This window comes from Triticum aestivum, chromosome 2A, assembly GCF_018294505.1.
Source record: "Triticum aestivum cultivar Chinese Spring chromosome 2A, IWGSC CS RefSeq v2.1, whole genome shotgun sequence".
NCBI lineage: Eukaryota > Viridiplantae > Streptophyta > Magnoliopsida > Poales > Poaceae > Triticum > Triticum aestivum.
The window spans coordinates 307,650,839-307,656,813 of NC_057797.1; positions in this window are offsets into that span (position 1 = coordinate 307,650,839).

Sequence of the window (5,975 nt, forward strand, 5' to 3'; positions counted from 1 at the left end):
ATTTAGAGTGATGGTAACAACCAGTGGATCGACGTTTTTCTGTTGAACCAAAATAGCCCTAATGGATCGACGTCAATGTATAGTAATAAGTGATCCAACAAGTGTACAACCTCTTTGCTGTAGCCGTGTCGACCTCAGCATCATTGGGTTGGTCGCTGAAGTAGTTGAGGCAGAGGTGGCTGTCGGAGGTGTGGAGGAAGATCTGAGGAATCTGTAGACGGCGTCTAGGGCACTGCTCTGTTGTGATGGATCGTTCTGTCATTGGAGCAGCTCCGGTCAGCCGTAAGACGTCAAGGCTGAAGCAGCACAAGACATACATTGTCAATCTCAAGTGGGATTCTAATAGCATCTCCAATAGATGATGTAAAATGGATGTAAAATTAACATCACCAAAAACCACCTAACTACAACAGATGAGGTAAAAACTGTTGACTCTGAACTTAACTGTTGAAACTGAAATTTACTGTGGAATCTGAATGCTACTGTCGAAACTGAACGCAATGGTAGCAGAGAGGCACTTGACATGTAGTTTAGGGAGGGCCTGCAGCTCATCTTCAACCTGCACCCCCTGAGCCGCCAGCCACCACCGGCCGAACCGCCGGCCCCAGCGCCGCCTCGCCGCCCTGAAACAACTCGCCACCGCCGCCCCAGCCAGCCCTCTAGGCCCCCCGCCCCCACCCTGAACCCTAAGATAGATAGTGGGGTACCTCTCCGGCGAGCCCCCGTCCCCGCTGCGGGTGGTTCTTCCTTAACTCTGGCGAGCACCCCCCCCACCACCACTGAAAATTGATTGACCTAAAAGTTGATTCAGTCGACTGAAGTGTGGCTTAATCAGAGCAGAGCAGCAGCATGAGCGAGGGGGAGAGCAGGAGCAGCTGGGCGAGCGAGCGATCGAGCGAGAGCCGGAGCAGCAGCAGCAGCGCGAGCGAGCGAGCGAGAGCCAGAGCAGCAGCAGCAAATCCGTCTGGTATGGACGCCGCCGCCGAAGGGTCCTCGCACTGGGGGACAGCCTCCATGGAGATGTCGCCCGTGGCGCCGGCTTCAAGGTAGCCGCTCCATGGGGGTGTGGGATGGAGCACCGTCGGTGCCGAGAGGTCGAGTTAAGGAGAAGGTGCGATGCGATGAGTGTACAACCTCTTTGGTGGCGCCGAGTAGGCCTCGGCTTCGTCCGAGGAGTCGGTGAGGATGCTGCGGTTCCGGTGGAGCAGGTTAAGGCGGCGCTGTGGGGATGGAGCAGCCGCGATAGACGAGGCGATCATCGGAGCAGCTCCTTGGAGGTGGAGGACAGGGCGGCTGAACCGGCGGGACAACGAGATGGACGATGGATCCTCATCCGAGGAGGTGGACGATGGACGTTGATTTGTTGTGGTGGACGACATCATGGGGGAAGAGGCTCCGACTGGGCAGCGGTGATGCGGCGGACAGAGGAGGGTGGGGTTTCACGGCTGGAGTGGAGAGGTTATGGCGGCCTGGGATTTTGAATGGCGAAAAGGGGGCGATGGGAGGGGGTGAAGCTTGACTTAGGGACGCGCTTGTCCAAAATGTAGGGTGTGTTACAAAAGTACCCCCCACTGATTTGAACTAGCGTCCCTTTCCGCTCAGGGTTAGAAGGGGGATTTCTCGTGTCGGGATTTGGTAGCTGGAGGGAGTTTTCACGTGCGTTGTAATTTCGGGATAGCAAGGCGCGGGTTGTGAAGGCGCCAGTTTTGGGAGCACGATATCTGAATTTTCGGGATATAACAAGACGCGGGTTGAATTTTAAGGACAAGCCTAACGTGTAGTAATATTGTACTTGTATGTACCAAATCAATTTGCACTTCCCTCAACCAAAAAGAAAACAAAAAAATAAAACTATTCACACCACACAAAGAGAGTCTTACCCCGTTTTACTATATAAATGCTATTCAAAGCTACTCCCTCCTTCCATCTATATAGGGCCTAATGTGTTTTTCGGTGCTAACTTTGACCAAATATTAGAGCAATGATATATGACATGCAACTTACACGAAGCACACCGTTAAATTCGTCTATGAAAGGTTCTTTCAATGATATAATTTTCACATTGTGCATGTCATGTACTATTAATCTTGTCAATAGTCAAAGGAGGTCTTAAAAATCTCATTACGCCCTATATAGATGGAAGGAGGGAGTATGAATCCATGTTATGTACGATTAAATTTTTTCGCTTGCTGTATAATGCATGTAACCTACTCATACCAACATTTTAGTGCATTCCAAATGTCTATACTACCGCTGCAATTCGAACTAAATTTTAATTCGTTTCTCTATTTCAATAAGAATCTACAATCATGATTGTTGCCAACTTCAACCATCATAGTTTCCTTGCTATCCGCTAGATATAAATCGGACGGCCTATAATGCAGGATGGCAGGCACACCATCATCAACAACTCTGTTTTTATAAGAGTAGAGATAAAATATATTAAATGTAGTATAACATGTTCATAACCACACCATGTGTATCACCGTTATATATATTCACACATGTGTCAGTTTGAAACACTATGATAAATTCTTCAAATATCCGAATTCGCTTTTTATAATGAAGTATATATGAAACACTATGTTTTATACCCTTATCTCCAGCAAGTTTATATTTAGCATTCATATGCTCAATGTTTTCCTTAGTTAACTCATGCATTTTTAAAATCAATTCAGCACGTTCTTTAGCATCAAAATTAACCTTCTTCGAAGATGGAAGAGGCAACAAATCAACAGGTGCACGAGGTAGGAAACCATAGACAATTTCAAAAGGGCACATCTTAGTAGTAGAATGCAATGAGCAATTATAAGCAAATTCAATATGAGGCAAGCATTCTTCCCACATTTTCTTGTTATTCTTCAAAACAGCCCTAAGCATAGTAGACAATGGTCTATTCACTACTTCAGTTTGTCCATCAGTTTGGGGGTGACAAGTAGTACTAAAAAGCAGTTTAGTCCCCAACTTAGCCCATAAACATCTCCAAAAGTGACTAAGAAATTTAGTATCATGATTTGAAACAATAGTATTTGGCACACCATGCAAGCAAATAATTTCACAAAAGAACAAATCAGCAACATTAACAGCATCATCGCTTTTATGACATGGTATAAAGTGTGCCATTTTTGAGAACCTATCCACGACAACAAATATGCTATCCCTCCCCTTCTTTGTTCGAGGTAAACCTAAAACAAAGTCAATAGATATATCCTCCCAAGGAACACTAGGTATAGGCAAAGGCATACATAAACCATGAGGATTGAGTCGTGACTTAGCTTTTTGACATGTAGTGCAGCGAGCTACAAAACACTCAACATCCCGTGTCACGCCCTCGATGCGGCTATATCTCCCACGTGTCGAAGCACGACTTAGAGGCATAACCGCATTGAAAGCAATGTTGCAAATGTGGTAATCTTCACACAACCCATGTAATACATAAGGGAAAGAGATACATAGTTGGCTTACATTCGCCACTTCACACAATACATGAATAAAGCATTACATCATCCAAATACACTCAAGGTCCGACTACGGAACCAAAATAAAAGAAGACTACCCCAAATGCTACACAGATCCCCGATCGTCCCAACTGGGCTCCACTACTGATCAACTAGAACGAAACAACACAAAGGACAACATCTTCATCGAGCTCCTCCTTGAGCTCGGTTGCGTCACCGGCACGATATCATCGGCACCTGCAAACTGGTTTTGGAAGTATCTGTGAGCCACGGGGACTCAGCAATCTTACACCCTCGCGATCAAGACTATTTAAGCTTATAGGTAATGTAATGGTATGAGGTGGAGCTGCAGCAAGCGACTAGCATATATGTTGGCTAACATACGCAAATGAGAGTGAGAAGAGAAGGCAAAGCACGGTCGAACAACTATGATCAAGAACTGATCCTAGAACAACCTACGTCAAGCATTACTCCAACACCATGTTCACTTCCTGGACTCCGCCGAGAAGAGACCATCACGGTTACACACGCAGTTGATGCATTTTAATTAAGATTAAGTTTCAGATTTTCTACAACCGGACATTAACAAATTCCCATCTGCCCATAACCGCGGGCACAGCTTTCGAAAGTTCAAATCCCTACAGGGGTGTCCCAACTTAGCCCATCACAAGCTCTGACGGTCAACGAAGGATATTCCTTCTCCCAAGACAATCCGATCAGACTCGGCATCCCGGTTACAAGACATCCTCGACAATGGTAAAACAAGTCCACCAATACCGCCCGAATGTGCCGACAAATCCCGATAGGAGCTGCACATATCTCGTTCTCAGGGCACACTCTGATGAGCGTTCCATACAACTAAAACCAAACCTCGAGTTTCCCCGAGGGGGCGCTGTATAGGGCTCTAGTTTGGACCAACACTCAGAGGAACACTGGCCTAGGGGGTTTAAAATAATGATGACCCTTGAGTCTGCAGAACCCAAGGGAAAGAAAAGGCTAGGTGGCGAATGGTAATACCAATGTTGGGCATTGCTGGAGGAGTTTTATTCAAGGCGAACTGTTAAGGGGTTCCCATTATAACCCAACCGTGTAAGGAACGCAAAATCCGGGAACATAACACCGATATGATAGAAACTAGGGCGGCAAGAGTGGAACAAAACACCATGCATAAGGCCGAGCCTTCCACCCTTTACCAAGTGTATATATGAATTAAATAAATAAGAGATATTGTGATATCCCAACAAAATATCCATGGTTCCAACAAGGAACAAACTCCAATCTTCACCTGCAACAAACAACGCTATAAGAGGGGCTGAGCAAAGCGGTAACATAGCCAAACAACGGTTTGCTAGGACAAGGTGGGTTAGAGGCTTGGCTTAACAATATGGGAGGCATGATAAGCAAGTGGTAGGTATCGCAGCATAGGCATAGCAAAAGAGCGAACAACTAGCAAGCAAAGATAGAAGTGATTTCGAGGGTATGGTCATCTTGCCTGAAATCCCGCAAGGAAGAAGAACGAGTCCATGAAGAAAACAAACGGACGAAGTCGAACGGTTCCTCACAAACGCGACGTTATCAGAACCAACCCGAAGAAGCAACACCGGAAAGAAGCACACAACATAGTAAACAACCAACACATGAACATGGCATGATATGCGGGATGCGGTATGTGATGCATATGCATGATTTGGAAAGGAATGGTTGAACCCTGGCCTCAACTTGGAAATACAAGAGTACCACTGGAAAGGTGAGTTGATTTCGGTCAAAATCGGTATAAAGATCACCGGAATCGGATGCATGGTTTGGAAATTGCAAGCAAAACAAATATGGCATCGGTCTGCGATAAACAACAAGTAGCCTTCTAACTACATCAGGTTAAATATGCTACAGCACTCAAACCTGGCAACAAAATACATGGCAGGGATCCACTCATGATGCTTGACAAAAGATGAACACTGAGCTACGGCTAATTCACTCATTAACAGATTCAAACAAGCATGGCAAAAGTGCAAATGATAACAGCTTTCAGACTTGGTGAAATAACAAGACATGAATTTATCATCAGGAAGCAAAGTTTAGAGCAAGATAACTACATGCTACAGGAACATATCATGGAAAATCAAGGCATGGCATTAAGCTACTCTAAGCATATAACAAAAGTCCCTTAGTGACCTTGAGCCAAAAGGGATCCTAAAATACAATTGCAAGCATGTGAACATAGCAAAAACATAAACAGAATAGATTAACAAGTAGGCATGTTTACGAGCTCGATGCACTCACTACAGAGCATGGCATTACAAAATAAGCATACACCCATCAATAAGACATGGCATAGAAGCTAGACATGGCAAGAACAATAACATAGCATGCACGGATCAATAGCAACGTCCTCGGCAAAATCTCTAAAGATGTCAACAATCTGCCAGGATCATTTTATAGAAAAAGTAGAGCTTGATTGACTCAAGCTAGGGTGCTCCACAAATGCAAACAAAGACATGGATGGATAGAGCACCACAA